Consider the following 19808-nt stretch of genomic DNA (forward strand, 5'->3'; position numbering starts at 1 on the left):
TCAAGGTAATGCTGGCCTCATAAAATGAGTTTGGAAGTTTTCCTTCCATTTCTATTTTTTGGAACATTTTCAGGAGAATAGGTATTAATTCTTCTTTAAATGTTTGATAGAATTCCCCTGGGAAGCCATCTGGCCCTGGGCTTTTGTTTGTTGGGAGATTTTTGATGACTGCTTCAATTTCCTTAGTGGTTATAGGTCTGTTCAGGTTTTCTATTTCTTCCTGGTTCAATTTTGGTAGTTGATACATCTCTAGGAATGCACCCGTTTCTTCCAGGTTATCTAATTTGCTGGCATAGAGTTGCTCATAATATGTTCTTATCATTGTTTGTATTTCTTTGGTGTTGGTTGTGATCTCTCCTCTTTCATTCATGATTTTGTTGATTGGGGTCATTTCTCTTTTGTTTTTGATAAGTCTGGCCAGGGGTTTATCAATCTTGTTAATTCTTTCAAAGAACCAGCTCCTAGTTTCGTTGATCTGTTCTACTGTTCTTTTGGTTTCTAGTTCATTGATTTCTGCTCTGATCTTAATTATTATTTCTCTTCTCCTGCTGGGTTTAGGCTTTATTTGCTGTTCTTTCTCCAGCTCCTTTAGGTGTAGGGTTAGGTTGTGTATTTGAGACCTTTCTTGTTTCTTGAGAAAGGCTTGTATTGCTATGTACTTTCCTCTCAGGACTGCCTTTGCTGTATCCCAAAGATTTTGAACAGTTGTGTTTCCATTTTCATTGGTTTCCATGAATTTTTTTAATTCTTCTTTAATCTCCTGGTTGGACCCATTCATTCTTTAGTAGGATGCTCTTTAGCCTCCATGTATTTGAGTTCTTTCCGACTTTCCTCTTGTGATTGAGTTCTAGTTTCAAAGCATTGTGGTCTGAAAATATGCAGGGAATAATCCCAATCTTTTGGTACCGGTTGAGACCTGATTTGTGACCTAGGATGTGATCAATTCTGGGGAATGTTCCATGGGCACTAGAGAAGTGTATTCCATTGCTTTGGGATGGAATGTTCTGAATATGTCTGTGAAGTCCATTTGGTCCAGTGTGTCATTTAAAGTCTTTATTTCCTTGTTGATCTTTTGCTTAGATGATCTCTCCATTTCAGTGAGGGGGGGTGTTAAAGTCCCCCACTATTATTGTATTGTTGTCAAAGTGTTTCTTCACTTTTGTTATTAATTGCCTTATATAATTGGCTGCTCCCATGTTAGGGGCATAGATATTTACAATTGTTAGATCTTCTTGTTGGATAGACCCTTTAAGTAGGATATAGTGTCCTTCCTCATCTCTTATTACAGTCTTTGTTTTAAAATCTAATTTGTCTGATATAAGGATTGCCACCCCAGCTTTCTTTTGGTGTCCATTAGCATGGTAAATGGTTTTCCACCCCCTCACTTTCAATCTGGGGGTGTCTTTGGGTCTAAAATGAGTCTCTTGCAGACAGCATATTGATGGGTCTTGTTTTTTAATCCAATCTGATAGCCTGTGTCTTTTCATTGGGGCATTTAGCCCATTTACATTCAGGGTAACTATTGAAAGGTATGAATTTAGTGCCATTGTATTGCCTGTAAGGTGACTGTTACTGTATATTGTCTGTGTTCCTTTCTGATCTATGCTGCTTTTAGGCTCTCTCTTTGCTTAGAGGACCCCTTTCAATATTTCTTGGAGGGCTGGTTTCGTGTTTGCAAATTCCTTTAGTTTTTGTTTGTCCTGGAAGCTTTTTATCTCTCCTTCAGTTTTCAGTGAGAGCCTAGCTGCATATAGTATTCTTGGCTGCATATTTTTCTCGTTTAGTGCTCTGAAGATATCATGTCAGTCCTTTCTGGCCTGCCAGGTCTCTGTGGATAGGTCTGTTGCCAATCTAATGTTTCTACCATTGTAGGTTACATATCTCTTCTCCCGAGCTGCTTTCAGGATTTTCTCTTTGTCTCTGAGACTCGTAAGTTTTACTATTAGATGTCGGGGTGTTGACCTATTTTTATTGATTTTGAGAGGGGTTCTCTGTGCCTCCTGGATTTTGATTCCTGTTTCCTTCCTCACATTAGGGAAGTTCTCTGCTATTATTTGCTCCAATATACCTTCTGCCCCTCTCTCTCTTTCTTCTTCTTCTTCTGGGATCCCAATTATTCTAATGTTGTTTCGTCTTACCGTATCGCTTCTCTCTCGAATTCTGCCCTCGTGATCCTGTAGTTGTTTCTCTCTCTTTTTCTCAGCCTCTTTATTTTCCATCATTTGGTCTTCTATATCACTGATTCTCTCTTCTGCCTCATTTATCTTGGCAGTTAGTGTCCCCATTTTTGATTGCACCTCATTAATAGCCTTTTTGATTTCAACTTGGTTAGATTTTAGTTCTTTTATTTCTCCAGAAAGGGTTTCTCTAATAACTTCCACGCTTTTTTCAAGCCCAGCTAGTATCTTTAAAGTCATGATTTTGAACTCTAGGTCCGACACCATACTAATGTCCGTATTGAGTAGGTCCCTGGCTGACGGTACTATCTCTTGTTCTTTTTGCTGAGGTGATTTTTTTCGTCTTGTCATTTTGTCCAGAGGAGAACAGATGAATGAGAGATCAAAATGCTAACAGGTTAACAACGTCCCCAGCAAATATACTCTATACAAATCAGAAAAGACTTGAAACCAGGGGAAAAGAAAGGGAAAGAAAGAAAAAAGAAAGAGAAAAGAAAAAAAACTAAAGAACAAAAAGAAAAATATAAACACAAAAACAGAACAATACAAAAAAAAACCAGAATATGATCAAATATGATCAGGCTAGTGCATAGATCAGTGCCACACACTAGATTTTGGGCGTATTTTGGTCTGTTAGAAAAAAGTGCCTCCTAAATTTTTAAAGGAAGAAAGACTGATATATGTACAAAATAAGGGTTGATACAATGAAGGGATGGAAGATGACTGTAAAGATGAAAATTATAAAAGATTTTATAAAAGGAATTGATAAGTTGTTTGAAAAAAGAAAGATTAAAAAAATGAAAAAAAAAGAATGTGATCAGGCAGGATATACCCTAAATACACTAGTGATTTAGGGTATATTTTGATCTGTTAGAAGAAACTGTATCTCAGAATTCTAAAGAGAGAACAACTTATATGCCAAAAATAAGGGTAGCTACAATGAAGGGATAAAATATGACTCTAAAAATGAAAAATAAAAAATGTTTTTTTAAAAAGGATTGATAAGATGTTGGTTGAAAAAGGGAAAAAAAAATTAGAAAGTTCAAAAAATTAACTTTGAAAAACTAATGAATCATGGTAAAAAAAAAGCCATGAATTCTATGTGCAGTATTCCCCTAGCGCTGGAGTTCTCCCGTTCTTCTTGATCGGTAAACTTGGTCTTGGCTTGCTGGCTGTTCTTGCTGATCTTCTGGGGGAGGGGCCTGTTGCCGTGGTTCCCAAATGTCTTTGCCGGAGGCAGAATTGCCCCACCCTTATTGGTCTGGGCTAAGCAAGCTGCTCGGGTTTGCTCTCAGGAGCTTTTGTTCCCTGCAAGCTCTGGTACAGCTTTGGAGGACCAGGGTGAAAATGGTGGCCTCCTAGTCTCCACTCGGAGGAGCTGAGAACTCGGGGCCCCGCTCCTCAGTGCGCCCCCCAGAGAAAAGCAGTCACTCCCGTCTCCCTGGTCTCCGGCCACACTGCGTGCTTACCCGGCCTGTGACCGAGCGTTTCTATCTCTGGCACCCGACCCCGTGTGGAGTCTCCAAACCCTGCGGTGCGCGTCCGCGCCGCTCCTCCTGGGGGAGGGAGAGGAGTCTCCCTGGCTTTGCCACTTGTTGGGTCCCTGCTAGAGGAGCAGTGGCCCGACTGTGCCGCGGATCACAGTTTATGGCCACCCCGAGCTGAGAGCCCGCGCCTCGGCTCCGTCTCTGCAGCCGGCTTCCGTGCTCTGATACCTGGGAGCTCTGCCGTACTCAGGTACCCTTGGTCTTTCTCTGACCCCAAGGGCCCTGAGACCACACTGTCCCGGGAGGGTTCCACCCCCAGCTTAGCCACTGGAGCAACGTCCCTCAGTGGAGCCAGCTTCTAAAAGTTCTGATTTTGTGCTCCGCGGCTCTATCACCTGCCAGAAGTGGCCAACGGAGGTCCCATCCCCCGCCATCTATCCTCCCGAATATCGCCTCGGATTCACTTCTCGCACGTCCAAACTTCCAGTAAGTGGTCGCTTCTCTGTTCAGAGAGTTGTTGCTACTCTCTTCTTCGATCTCCTGTTGAGTTCGTAGGTGTTGAGAATGGTTTGATCCCTATTCAGCTGAATTCCTGAGACCAGACGAAATCCAGGTCTCCTTCTCCTTCGCCATCTTGCTCCTTGATCTTTAAGTTTAATTCTGATAGCTGACAGCATAATAAAACCTCCGTGGTGGGTGGGTGTGTGTGCGCGCCTGCACGCATGTGTTACAGGTACATATGTGAAGGGGAGGGGGAAGAGGTGGAGAAACATAGTGAGCCTTGCTTCAAAAATAACATTTAGCTACCTGCTCAGAGCTGCCATTGTTAGTTTGAGCAGTAAGAGAATTGTGGAAAGGGAAAAAACTACACTTTATCCCCAAATTTGGGCAAGAGGAAGGATATATTAGGAGGATATAGTTATTCATTAAGTATCGAGTATCTGCTCTACTTTGGCATGGTTCTGTGAAGTAAATGGATATCTTGATGTGAAACATGAAGATATGTTTAATTTTTTTTCTTTTGGAGATCTGTTTTAAAATCATTCCCTAGGTTTTCAAGTTCAGTGCAATATTTTGAATATTTCATACTTTTATTTGAAAGTTCTAAAGTCATGTGACAGTGGTTTCATTAAGACTATAACTAGTCTCTGGTTCTTGAATACATTTTAAGTCTAATGAAGTCTGGTCACTGCACAATAAGAGCAGTAATTTTGTTTTCATTTACATTTTAAAGAGACTTAAGGACCTCAGTAAAATTCAGCTGAACCTTTGATAAACAATTTCTGGAATAGCTAAAACATGGTAAGACAATGATAAATTTGATAGGAACAATATGTAGATCTTACAGAACCTGAAAGGAAACTGATAAACAGTTATAAGTCATGGGGCATGTACCCACGTTGATACTGTTTCTAGAGCTCATTATCAAACTTTGGTCATATTCTCCAAGTCAGGGGACTTGGAAACATGTATATTTAGAAGCCAGCTATTTTAGGACATTAAGCTTATTGAGAATTTTAGCTGTGGCCTATGTAGATTTATCATAATGTTTTGTTGTAAGCCAACAAGTATAAACAGTTGTTAACTGTACTGGTTAGAGTTCATTGTAATAATTATTCTGAAATCTGTAGCTTAAATTTTTTTTCTCTTCATTTGACTTGTGTGTTTATCTAGGGTCATTGCAAAACATATAGCTCATATGTTACATATGACCCCATAGGTTAGTGGGCATTATACAGTTGAACTATGTCTTGGATAAAAAGCTGTGGCTCAGAGGTGCATTTCTCCATCTAGTGTGTGAATTCCTAGAGCAATTACTATTACTCCATCCTCTGCCTCCCATCCCCATCTCCAACAGAGAGAAAATTCCAGAGCAGAGGCTATTGTCCTATATATGAAAATAAACAAATAGACTCTGACTACTGTTGAAGTTCAGGCTCTGTTCCAGAAGTGCCTTGCATACTGTTGTGGTCTGAATGTTCGTGTTCCTCCCCAATTTGTGTTGAAAACCTGATGCCCAAGGCGATGGTATTAGGAGATGGGGCTTTTGGGAGGCGGTTAGGTCATGAGGGTAGGACCCTCAAGGATGGGATTGGTGCCATTATACAAGAGGCTCCAGAGAGCTCCCAGCCCATTTTACCCTGTGAAGTTACAGTGAGAATGCTGTGACCAGGAAGACCTCACCCAGTGGTTGTGGCACCCTCAGGTCCAGAACTGTGAGAAATATATTTCTGTTGTTTATAAGCTACCTAGTGTCTGGTATTTAGACTGAAACACATATATAGGCAAGTCTCTAAAATTGCTCCCAAGAATGTGGAGACATTACCCTTGGCACTGAGGCGGCCTCCTCCTTTCCTGATAGTGCTGAAAACTGCTTACCTCCCTTCGTCTGTGTTTTGGTCATTCTGTACTCTGCTTCACTACCTTACAACCCCAGTGGGGATGTGTGGCCATTTTGAGGTTCATTGATGACAAAAGATATTCAGTATGTTGAATTTTACAAGACTCATTGTACTAGTTAAACCACTGATCCCTAGGGTCCTTATACTATTATTGGCATACTCATAAATTGTAAAGATAGCTTGTTTATATTGCCACATGGAATTGATTTAGTTTTGCTTGGGAGCTGACCTGCCCTATACTACCATAGTTTAAAACTTTTTCACCATTCTGAATAGCTGTTTGCTTCTTCTGTTCCCCCTTTCTAGCTGTCTAATATGAGCAATCACATCATATCCTATTTAGCATTCTTAAGTAAGATGGGTTAACTTTTTTTTTTAAGATTTTATTTATTTGACAGACAGAGACATAGTGAGAGAGGGAACACAGCAGGGGGAGTGGGAGAGGGAGAAGCAGGCTTCCCGCCGAGCAGGGAGGCTGATGCGGGGCTCGATCCCAGGACCCTGGGATCATGACCTGAGCTGAAGGCAGATGCTTAATGACTGAGCCACCCAGGTGCCCCAAGATGGGTTAACTTCTTAATTCATTTAAACAGATTTAAACAGAATATTTGTTTTCACAGGGAAATAACCCATGGTGCTGAAGATCTTTATTTTCTAATAAAGCTGTGAGTTACGGTATCAGAATTATTTTCCATATATAATAAAGGGTTTACACAAATTATAGGGACAGAGAAGTGTTCTTTGTCAGTTGTAGCCCACCATTAAGATCTTTTATAGTTAATTGATCAGATAATGTGGGATGTGTGTATTTAAAATAATCTGAACAATAAAAAAGCCAAAATATAGAATGAAAAATCAAGCTATTGGGGTATTTTTGGGAGTGGAGTTGGAGAGACGAATAAAAAGTTGTTAGAAAGTTGTTTGATAGGCTATAGAACAATAAAAGGAATAATAAAATAATGTAAAAGAGTAAAATAATAAGTAGGAAACAAAAGCCAAAAGTGGGCATCTTTGCAGTATTTTTCTTTAAGATTATGAATGTGTCAAAGACATGAACATTTATGCCTGTTGTGCTTGCATTTTAAGACTTTAACAATGGCTGCAAAATTTTTCCACTCAGGGTGTAGGAAAGTTATTGAATCTTTATCTCTCTCGGTTTCTGAATAGTTTCCCAAATATGTGAAGTACATTTGTTTAAGATATCCAGGATTGGTCCCAGTATGGATTTTGATTTGCTTGTGGTTCCTAGTGTATGTTCTTAATCCTAGCCATTTATTTTGTAGAATTTTGCCACTGTTCACAAGGAATATTACTGCTCTTTGAAAACAAACAAGGTCAAAATAGATCCCCTCTGATGGTTTCATGGTTATAACATTTTTATGTATAAAGAATTGTAAATTGTTAGTTTAATTGGTTATAAATGCTTATGAGAGAGGTCTGGTAGATGAGTGGTCTGCAGAGTGTAATGAGAGACCTAGTTCTGGGCATACTGCTAATTTGTTTAAGGGCGTTCGGCACACAATTTCACTTCGCTGGGTTTTCTTATCAGTAAAAGATGAGAGTAGATGTTCCCTTAGGGTCCTAAATGGTGTGGGAATAATTCCAGTAAACATGGAGAAGTACCTCTTTTTAAAAAACAACACTGAGGTCGTTGTTTGGTGCACCTAGTATAAAGCATATAAAAATGTCCTGTAAGTATCTTATCAAAAGAGGGAAAAGAAGTTACACCCCTCCCACCCCCCCACCTCCCGGTTTTAAACTACAAAGAAACCTTTAGGGCATATTTAAAGAACTCTTGTAGTACATTTTATGAATCATTTCAGTGTGCTGATATTTATAGAATTCAATATTTAAATATTTAATCTAGTAAATCTGTTTGTTAAGCAGGGTTGAAACTTACTCTATATTGTGTTGTGGGAACATTTGCTGTCCTGCTGTTTTTATTTTGTTGGAGATGTTTTTGTTCTTTATTAAGTAGTTGTGATTATTGAACAATGTAGGCTTTACTTAAGTGTTTCCTTGTGGCTTCTTGAGCACCTTTTTTCATAAAGCAGAAATTTTACTTATTAGACAAACATGATAGAAAATAAGCAGCCTGCAACTTACCTTGCTGGTGGTGATTTAAGTTACTTGGCTTAAATTTTCTGAGGAAATTTTTCATAACAGATAATCCTATAGTTGCCAAACTCTGAGCAGGTCCTGCTGGCAAATGAAATATCTTTCTCCTCAGTTTACACTCCAGACCTTTTGTTGTATGGCGTATAGTATATATACTATAAAACTTTGCTTATGGATGTTGCTTATGGATGTTGATTTATTTACCTTTCTTTTTATTGGCATGTTTTTACCTATTTTTATTGACATGTTGAGAACAATTTTACCTTTAAACTGAAAATTTTTTTTTTTTTTTAATGCTGTTCATTCCTGCAAGTGATGGTTAGGACTCTATTATAAACTGCAGTTAGAATTCCCTAATCTGCTTTTAATTGCACAACTCTTGCCTCTGTAGAACTAAGACCAACTATACAGTCCATCCATGCGTGCATTTAGGTATTTATTGAGTCAGCTCTCGGTCTAGCTGGATGCTGGGGGAGGTTGGTTGAATAAAATACTTAGAAGAATATACAATTTCTGCCCCACAGATGTTACTGCAATTTGGGAGATAAAATCTACATGGAAGAAATGTAGATGATATATATCAAATGACCGTTACCAATGAACGGAATGTAGTAGAACAGAGAGGGACATTGTGGTTTTGAGTTGTCTTAAAAGTTTTCATGGCAGTGCTGAGACTTGATCTGGGCTTAAAAAGTTAGGAGCAGATTGTTAATAAAATACGAGAAAAAGCAAGGCATATTGGCTTAAGAGCAAGGGCATAAAGGTGCGAGTGGGTATCTTCTGTTGGAGGAAAGATTGCATTGGCGACACCAAATTTGTATTAGCGTAATAGCTATTATGTGAAAAGGCCAGTGTAGGAGAAAACAGTGTGTGTGCGTGTGTGTGTGTGTGTGTGCGTACACACGCGCACACAGTAATATAAAAGATGATCAAGAGACAGGAGCTGTGGGAAAAAACCTTGATAGCTTAGGAATTGGAAGAGGGGAGTTCTGTCACTTTTGATTTTTTTGCACTTAGGTTGCTGTTCTGTGTAAGTGAGCAGTTTCAACCAAGAGAGTCTGTGGACTCCTTTTGCTTTAATATTCTTTAATTCCATTATTGAAGATAGGAAGTGGCAACCACTATTTTGTATTACCTGGGGAGTTTGGTGTAGAAGATGGAGGTCACCTGCTGTAAATATCTCCTAAACACATTCCTCTGTTACTGTTTCATTCCATTGTCCTATTTGGTACATGTATACCTAAGTTTTAAGCTTATTGGTCATTTCCTTCTAAATTATATTAGTCAATTAAATTACCTAATTGAGATCAGATGGAATAGAGCTTTGTTTAGGGAAAATGTAGAGGAATAGTTTTAATTTTGGAAAAACTTGGGAGTACCAGCTTTGAGTAGAGAACATTGGTAATCAGTGGGGTTAATAGTAGGTTGATAGCATCTGGGGGAGGGCCTTAAGTGCCATCCCCGGGGTCACATAGTTTGTATGTGGTAGAACTGGGTTTGCATTTTCACTGGACTGTTTAAGCTAATAAGGAAGATAAACACAAATAAGTAATTACAGTGCCATGTGCTACATTGTAGTATTGGAAGTATCATCAAAGCGTAGAAGAAATACAGAGAGAGGAATGATTAAATCAGCTTTGAGATGGAGCATTTAGAGAAAAGATTCCTGGAGAAGGATGATACCTGAATAGGGCTTTGATACCAATCTAAAAGTTGTGTAGGGTAAAAGGCAGGGAATAACAACAATCGTGTTTCAGTACCTCTATACTTCGCTTTAAAAGACCAGGGTTATCTGGCTCATTTCTACTGTCCATTCTCTTCCATCAGTCTCCCTTGTCCTTTTTTATTTTTTTTAAGATTTTATTTATTAGAGCGTGCACACATGTGAGCATAAGTGGGGGGGGAGGAGCAGAGGGAGAAGCAGACTCCCTGCTGAGCAGGGAGCTGGATGCGGGGCTTGATCCTAGGACCCTGGGATCATGACCTGAGTCAAAGGCAGACGCTTAACCAGCTGAGCCACCCAGGCGCCCGTCCCTTTGTCCTTTTTATACACAAACATGATCATGACATTCTCATCCCAGGTTTGGGTGGTTATATAATTTTCACATTGTTGACATTTCTAATATTTATATACCATACCATAGCAATAATTTCTACAGTTGTTTTCACTTATTTCTTCAATTAAATAATATTGTATGTAGTGTACATACTACCTGTGTGTGTGTGTGTGTGTGTAAAACACCACAGCTTGTCCATTCCTGAATTTTTTATTAATCTCTTGGTTGGGTCTTGAGTCTGAATATTTGAGGATATACATTTCTTGAGTCCCACTCTTTTCCCCTTCTAAGTGTTCTGAAGACACCCTGCCCCCCAGGCATGCACAAAAAAGTGTCCAAAGTAATATCTGGGTATTCTGTGTGTAATTCTGAGACCAGTAAGATTTCTGCCACCCTTGTTCCTCAATTATTGTAGACATCTTATATTTTTATTTTTATATTTTCTGTTTAGTCACTAGGATTCTTTTTTTTTTTTTTTTTTACTATCTTTGATAATTTTGATCTGTTTTTTTGATTCTATTCTCTTGTATGGGAAAAGCAGTTAGCCTTTGTTTTCCATGAATTTGTCTTTTTTCTGATCACTGTGATTTCTGTTTTGTTTTCCATTACTCTTTGCTTTCTATGTCAGTGATGTTGTCACTAGCTATTTCTATTTCTCTTCAGTTCTTCTGTGGTTTTTATTTCCGTTACAGGTTTATTGTCATATTTATTTGCTGAACTATAACAGCTGTTTCCAGAGTTCTCTAATAAATTGTCTCAGTCATCTGCCTTTTTAGTGCTTTTGTCTTCCTTATATGGTGGATTCACACAGTGCATAGGTCCCATACTGAATCCTTTTTTATTGTTATTCATCAAAGAATGGAGTCACTTCTAGTTGAGACTGTTGTCAAGGGAAGAACATTGTGGGGAAAGGGCAGAGAAAGTGATCTAGGGGAGGCAGCAGCTTCAGTTGGGATATGTTCTCACGGAATACTTTTTCACTAGGCTCATGTGTCCTGTGCTCTGAAGACACATCTTCCTTTAAAATAGTTTTTTAATTACAATTTAAGTAAAATTAAAAAATTAAGTAAAATTAAATCAAGGTAATATGTATATATTTTGAAAAAAAGTACTTATAATAAAAATCATCATTCTCTTGCCTCAACTCTCCCCAACTCTCAGTTTTTATTTTGAGACAACCATTTTCAATACTTGTAGCTGTCACTTATTACATTTACTTCCATATTTATAAATAATATGCTTATATCCTTTTTAATTTTTTTAGATGTTGACTGTTAACTGCTTATTATGAAAGATGAGGATTTATATATATCACCTGTCTACATTTTTATCCTCCTACCTTTTGAATGTCTTTTTAAATGATGATCTGCTTGATACTCATTGTTTATGACTGTGGATTACATTTCCTGTTGTGTATTTGTCTCGGAGTTAAAAATTGCCTCCATCTATTTGCTTACTTGATTTTCTAAGTTCCTATCAGTTCTTCCCAAACTTGTAAAGAATTCCAAAACTGTCTGAACACAGTACTGTTTTCCTCCTGATAAAACACATCAAGAAACTTTATCTGTTCACTCCCTACCACTTTCCACCCTCTTCCTCTCCTCCTGGGATCCTCTACTCCCCTCTTCCAATCTGGACCAGATATCTTCTAGATCTGTTAATGCATTATCCAAGGATTTCCCTTCACTTCTCTCCTAAGAAAGAGCTTATTTCCTTTATCGTGGTGTCTTTTTGTTTTTGTTTTTTCTTTTCTATTTGCTCCTTTGTTTCAGTGGACCGTGTGTTCTAGAAATTTCTGGGAGGTGCAGTTTTTGGTAGGTAGGAAGGACAGTTTTTGATACTTTGCCTATGCTTTGAGAAAATGTGTGTGACTATGTAGTAGTTTGGGAATATAGTCTAAGTGAAATAATTATCAGAATTTTAAAGTTATTGCTTCATTTATCTCCTTTTAGGTGTTGCCATTGAGAAGACTAATGCCATTCTGATTCTGAAAGGCAGTTAACTAGACTCTCCAAAAATACTAATATGGTGAAAGGCAAAAAAATTTAAAAGTCTGGGAAACTGTTCTAGATATTTTTCATCATTTTTCTTTTTGAAAGCATTTAGACTTTATCCCTACCGCTCTGTTATTTCACGGTACCCTACCTTGGTATGGCTATTTATTTTCATTTGTTATATGGGTACATTCTTTTAGTCTGCATAGTCATGAACTTCAGTTTGGGAAATTATGTATTTGGTAGTTTCTTCCTTTTTTCTCAAGTGTGTTTCTAGTTGGATGTTAGATCACCTGGATTGATCTTCTGACTATTATTATTTATTATATCTCCTGTTTGACTTTTGGTTCTACTTCCTGAGAGATTTAAAAAGATGTGCAGAGTGATGGTTGAGGACTTAGGCTCTGAAGCCAGAAGCCCGGTTTGATTTCTGGCATTGCCAGTTTCTAGCTGTGTGAAGTTACTTACTCTTTCTGTTTTTCATGTATAAAATAGGGTTTGTATTAGTACCTCACTCAAGGATGTGGGGATAAATGAGTTAATTCACCCAAAGCGCTTAGATAATTTCCTGGTACATAGTAAATGTTCATTGTTATTATCATTTGGCATCATTATTACCTCAGGTTAATATTCAGCTGTCTATTTGAATTTTTAGTTAAGAATTCTTAATTTCATCAAAAGTTTATTTCAGGAGCTTTTGTTTGCATCTCTGTTCTTATAGTCCCTCGTTTTGTGGATGTAATATCATCTTGAATTATTGGGACAGTTGAGGAAATTTGAGAAAAACCTCCAACGTATAAGATGGACCCCAAAACAAGTAGAAACAAAATCATATAAATACATAGAAACAAAAATAAATCGAAATCTTATAAGATTCTGAGGGTCTGGCAGTGCTAAGGTTTTCTTTGTTTCCTGTGTTGGTAGTTTTATCATACTTCTGCTTTTCTATGAATTCGTTTTGGTGTACATCTTGTATGTTGGAGGCTTTTTCTAAATTTCCTCGTAATGAGGTTCTAGTTATATTTGGTAGAAGTATACCTAAGTATTGTGTCCTCAGTGAGTCACATCAGGAAGCAGAGATGTCAGCTTGTCCTTTTGTCGGTGATACTAAGTTTGAACATTTAACGTGAGGTCAGGTAGTTTCTCCATTTTAAGAGTACCTTTTTATCTGTGTTAATTAAGTGATCTTGGGTTGATACTTTCAGAATGTAATTATGTATACTTTTGCATTCTTTTTAAATGTAAGATAATATGATCTATTATGTCATTACCCGTTTTGATTCTCAGATCCAAATCTAACCAGGAGAAGCCCTTTCAAGCTGGCTCCTTTGCCTTTTTATGTGTTCATGTCAGTTTTTGAGCACTTCCTTAGTCTGGCATGACAAAATAGTCTAGGTTTACCTTGTACTTTCCCTGCCCCAGACCTATAACTCAGATTTTTCTCCAAGGAGCTCTTGTTTCTCTTCATGGAGGAATGATATTAAGAAACCCAAAATCTGAGTCTGCTTTTTGCTATAGAGGTGTCATTGCTTCTAGGTCCTTTTAGTGGACTGAACTGTGTATGTGTGTGTGTGTACATACATACATGTGTACCTGCACATGCACAGGCATGTGTGTGTTTTCTTTGTATCTGATATACAGTTAACATTTGTTTCCATTTATATTTAATTTTAGTAGGGATTTCCCCCTAATTCTTGTTTATTTTTGGATATGTATTCAGTAACATTGTTCGAAAGTCAAAACCTTTATTAAAAGGTACATGCGAGTATCCTTTTCCCTTTTTTTAACCACATTTTAACTACCTACAGGCAACATGTATATAAACCTTAGTTTTAAGTTTTCCTTCCTTGTTTCTCTCTTTGCAGATACATACATGTACATGTATTAGTTACTCTTCTTTGTTGCACAGTAGTTTGCATAACATTGCATTCTTTTTTCACATTGCCTTTTTTTTTTACTTAAGATAGCCTTGATATCTCTCCCATCAGTTCAAAGAGAACCTTCCTCATTTCCTTTTTATAACTGCATGTATTCCATTGTGTAGATGCCTAATGGTTTCTTCACTATGTCTCTTACATGTTTATAGTATTGTGCGATTCCAAAGAATGCCATCATAACTTACTGGGTATGTGTGTGTTTTAATTAAAACATAAATTTATTATCTCTTGAGGTTCTACGAGTAGAATGGAATCAGTTGTTGGAGCTCTCACTTGGTGAGTCTCTCAAGCAGTTGCAGATGGAAGTTAGGGCTAGAGTCATCTGAAAGTTCAAAGTAACTCAACATCCAAGGTAGCTCACCCAGTATACCTGGCAATTGATGCATATTGTCAGCTCAGGGCTCACCGCAGGCTGTAGCTGACATTCCAGCTGAAATGCCTATCTGTGACCTCTCCATGTGGCCAGAACTTCCTAGAGCATGTCAGCTGGGTTCTGAAAGGGAGTATCCCAAAAGTGAGCATTCCAAGGGGTCAAGTGGGAGCTGCAAGGCTTTTAAGATTTGTCTCAGAAATTCCAGAACATCACTTCTGCACTCTTCATCAATCAAAGCATTTAGGCTGGCCCAGATTTAAGGAGAGGAGAATTAGCCATCTTCTCTTAATGTGAGGAACAGGGTGCATGAAATTGAAAGCAACTGTATTTGGAGACTGTATATGTAGTCTGTCTTCTAGCAATCACAATTCACATCCTTTCCATATGTAAGATGTATGCACTTTCTTTCTAGCAGTCACACAGTCTCATCCCATTAAGGCATCAGTTTGAAGTCCAGGATCTTGTTATTGGAATCAGGTCCAGATATAAATGGATAAAGCTTCTCAGGTGCAGTTCCTTTAATACAATTCCTCGAAAACAATTCCCCTTGACCTGAAGACCTTTATTGAGACCTTTATTTCTCCTTACGGCTTTGAGCTTACGGTCTAGTGTTTTTTTATTTCCTCCATTTCCTCTAGGACAGGTCTAGTGATGAACTTCCTCAGCTTTTGTTCATCTGAGAATTTTACAATTTCTCCCTTACTTTTGAAGGAGTTTTGCTGGATATAGGATTCTTAATTAACAGGTTTTTTTTCCTTTGAGCACTTTAAATACATCAGCCCACTGCCTTCTGGACTCCAAAGTTTCTCATGAGAAATCTGCTTAGAATGTTAGGATCTCTTGATGATCACCTTTGTTTTGCTGTTCTTTTGAAAGTTTGATTATAATGTATCCTGGTGTGGGTACCCTTGAATTCATCTTACATGGAGGTTGTTGAGCTTCTTAGGTGTTTATATTCATGTCTTTCATCAAATATGGGAAGTTTTCAGCCATTATTTCTTCAGATATTCTCTCCCCCTTTGTCTCTCCTTCTGGGACTCCCACAGTGCATATGTTGCTCTGTATGTTGGTGTCCCATGGGTCCCTTAAGCTATGGTCACTTTTCTTCAGTCTTTTTTTTTCTTTTCCTCAGACACGATAATTTCCATTGTCCTATCTTCAAGTTCCTGGATTATTTCTTCCTGCTCACATCTGCCTTTGAATGCTCTAGTGAATTTTTCATTTCAGTTATTATACTTTTCAGGTTCAGAATTTTTTTACGGTTTCTGTTTAGTTTTATTATGGTTTCTGTTTAGGTTTCTATTTAGGTTTTCTATTTATTGATATTTCCATTTTGTTCATATTTGATCATATTTTCTTGACCTTCTCTACATCTTCCTTTATTTTTTTGAGCATCTTTAAGCTAGGCATTTAAATCTTTGGCTAGCATATCTGCCATCAGAGCTTTTTCAGGAACAGTTTCTGTTTTATTTTTTTATTTTTCCTTTAAAGGCCATACTTCTCTGTATGCTTAGAGTTTTGTTTTTTTTTCCTGTATGTTTTGGTATGCTTAGGGTTTGTTTTGTTTTTTGCTGAAAACTGGTTATTCGAATCTAATACTGTAATATTAGAAATCAGATTTTCCCCCTTCCCCAGTGTCTGCTATTTTTTATTATTGTTTTTTTGGGGGGTATTATAGGTTGTCCTGATGAGGATCATCAGCCTGAAGTAAAAACGTATGGTCTTCTCTGAGACCTACCTGGGTATACACAGTCTTTCTAATTTCCGCTGTATGTATAGTTGTTTTTTAATCTCCTAGTCTTTTAATGTTGGGCTCCCAAAAGGGGGAAAAGTGAGAAATAAAGGTGGGCGAAGGGCATAGGCCCTTTAAATCCCCTTGAGGTTTCTTCAGCTAGAGTGGGAGGGCTAACAATGGAGAAGGTCTGACAGCAATGATTACCCTTCTCTGTGTCTGTACCTCTTGGATCGGAAGCAGCAATCAGAGTGCAAAGTCCCAGCATTTGGAGGATAGAGTCCTCTAGCCCAGCCTGGTTCCTGCAAGCTATGTTTAAGCTGCTCGAAGAAGAAGTAACTGCTGCCTGTCATGTGGCTGGGGGTGGAGTGTGGTGGGAAGGGTGGCTGTCACTGTGCTCAGAGCTGAAATTAACCACGGTGTACTGTCCAGGTCTTCTGCCTGGAAGTTGCAAGCCTTCACTAACCTCCAGAGTTCCAAGAGTTCCCTCAGATGCCACCAGTGCCATTATTTCAGTGGGGAGGACAATTCTACCAGTGCTTCCTGCTCCACTGTCTCCTCAGAATCATCTTTCTGTGCATGGGCTTTTTGTGTTTTGGGGACACACCTTCAGGGTGAGAAGCTAGAAATGGGATTGCTGGATCAGAAGATAAAGACATATGTAATCGAGTTAGATATTGCCGAATTGCCCTCCGTGGAGCTTGTAAAATTTTGCATTCTTACTAGCAGTGTATGAAAGTACCTGTTTCCTCACAGCTTCACCAACAGTATGTTGTCAAGCTTTTGAGTTTTTGCCAATCTGGGGTAAGTAGTGATATCTTAATGTAGAGATAAAATTAAAACCTAAGGAGAGAAAATGGTATGTACAAAGAACTGACCTGGCTTTCTAGTTAAATAAAGTGAATTAAATACGTGTTTTCTCTTCCCTCCTAAAACCCACTAAAATGGGAATAAAGAAAAAGAACTTAAGAGGAAGGTGCTTCTTCAGTTCTGACACTGTGCAGTTTTTCATTTGTTTAAAGGTCAGTTGAATATCCTTTTGGTGAAATACTGGTTTAAAACTTTTGCCCATTTTTCTAACTGGTATTTGATTTTCCACAATTTTTTAAGAATTCTTTTTTTTTTAACTTTTTACTGATAAACTTTATTTTTAGAGCGCTTTTAGTTCACAACAAAATTTAAAAGGAAAGTACAGGAGTTCGCATATAACCCTTATCCCTACACACATGCAACCTCCCCAACTATCAACATCCTGCACCAGAGTGATACATTTGCTACAATTAATGAGCCTAGATTGACCCATCATTAATACCCAAGGCCCATAGTTTATGTTAGGGTTCATCTTGCTGTAGTACATTCTATTGGTTTGGGAAAATGTATAATGGTATATATCTACAATACATAATAGTTTCACTGCTATAAAAATACTCTATACTTCACTTATTTATCCTTCCCTTTCCTCCAACCCCTGACAACCACTGATCTTTTTCTTCATAGTTTTTTTTTCCCCCAGAATGTCATATAGTTGGAATCATATAGTGTGTAGTCTTTTTAGATTGGCTTTATGTATTAAGGATATTGTCCTTTTGTAATACATGTTGTAAATATTTATGTCTTTTGGATTTGCTTCTGCTGTGTTGTGTTTTAACCATGCAAATTTTTTTCTTTCATTGCATTATGTTTATGAGCGAGGCCCTGAGAAGCTGATTGGAAGCTTTTTGTTTAAGGCTGGGGCTTATCCATAGACAAGGGTCTTGATGTTTTATTCTGTGGGACCTTTTGATTTAAGAGAAGAATCTACCAGTTTCTTGGTAAAGAGAAAAAAGGAAATTGGCAGATGGGCCCTTTTCTATACATAGATTTTTTTTTTTTTAAGATTTATTTATTTGACAGAGACAGCAAGAGAGGGAACACAAGCAGAGGGAGTGGGAGAGGGAGAAGCAGGCTCCCTGATGTGGGAGTCAATCCCAGGACCCTGGGACCATGACCCGAGCCGAAGGCAGATGCTTAATGACTGAGCCAGCCAGGCGCCCCTGTACATAGATCTTTTATTCCTGTGTTTTCTTCCCTTCCCATTGCTGTGCCTGGGGTCCTCAAGTCACTCTGTTTTGGGTCTTTTATTTTATAGTTAGGCTTCATTCTCCTGCTATAGTTGGGGAACTGTAGTTTCTTGTAGTTGCTATATGTCATGGATTGAGGATCTAGGGGGTTTTTTTTGTTTGTTTTTTTCCCAGCCCGAATCAAACTAGATTTTAACGTCATGCCTCACCATTGTCTTGGGAAGTCATTTGGAGGTATAGATTTTGGAGTCCTTTGAGAATTAGGTAGTGAGAATTGACTGACTTCCACAGGCACTTGGGATGTCTGTTTTCTCATCTGCTATCTCCTTTCAAGTTCTTCTTTATCTTATTTTTATTTTGTTCTCATTTCAGTGGGTTTTAGATGGGAGGAGAAAGAAATATGTTAGTTTATTGTATTTAACTAGAAATCCAGGTGGTTCTTTGCACAAAGTTTTCTCTCCTTTGGCTCTACTTTGTGAGCAGTTGGATAGCTGTCAGTAGTTCACAGTATTGTACTTTGATAATTTAGAGTTTATGATCAGATTTATTGTCAGATGATTCTGATCAATAGTTAGAAAATTGGTTGCCTCTTTTCCTCTTTTATGCCCTTTTTAACTTCAAGGGAAGAATTTTTTTTTACAGTTCCAAGCAAAAGATTGTTGGTCCTTGAAATATGAATGACACTTGAGAGTCTCTGTCTTCTCCCCATTTGACTTAAATTTCCTTATATTGGTATTTGGGGATTATAGCTAGTTTATAGTTTCATTTTAAATGAATTTCCTCTTTCTTCGTTTTCATTTTGGTGGTTTTCAAGAAGGGGAAGTAAACATACCTTTTTTCCTTTCTTTTAAAATGCATTTACGACAATGTCAAAACAGTGTTCAAAATCGTACCTGGATTAAGTACCCATGCCAGAACCTTTTCCTGATTTGTATAAAGTTCTGCATGAAGTGTGATTCTAGTCTGACACATTTGGTCACAGTGAGTTTTAAGTCCCAATGAATGGAGGAGAGCGCCTCTAAGAACACACATGTGCTGGAAGTATAGAGCTGTCAGACTCGGAGGCAGCGTTAGGGACTGGTTTCTTTCACTAACCTTCTTACTAGCTTTTGTTTCTCACGGCACTTCTGTTCCTCTCTGCACATCTGCTCCTCAGTCTCCATGCAAACCGTTTTCCTCTGCTGGCCCTTGGTTTCTGTTCTCTTCTAAGTTCAGCTTACAGAGCCGCTGGTCTCTCTCTAACCTACATGTGCCCTTTCTGCCTCAGCTCTTTACAGCTAGCAAGTGTACTCTCTTGCTGTTTCTTGTCATATTTCCAAGAAAAACAGATTGGCCCAGACCATCTTTTTGTGCCGCTTCTGGTTTGTTGTTCCTAGCCAAACTATAAATTGGCTATCTTGAATCAGGTGTCCAGTGCTACTCCATCTGCTTCGGGATGTCAGAGAGGGAGAAGTAGGGCAGCAGGGCAACT

At 38.3% G+C, this 19808-nt stretch overlaps 1 protein-coding gene across 1 annotated transcript in view; it reads left to right on the forward strand.

Annotated features, from left to right (window-relative positions):
- Nucleotides 1-19808, forward strand: part of ZNRF2 (zinc and ring finger 2) — a 95784-nt gene that overhangs the window by 37511 nt on the left and 38465 nt on the right. The gene's annotated exons all lie outside the window — the stretch shown is intronic.

This window comes from Zalophus californianus, chromosome 12, assembly GCF_009762305.2.
Source record: "Zalophus californianus isolate mZalCal1 chromosome 12, mZalCal1.pri.v2, whole genome shotgun sequence".
Classification (NCBI taxonomy): Eukaryota; Metazoa; Chordata; class Mammalia; order Carnivora; family Otariidae; genus Zalophus; species Zalophus californianus.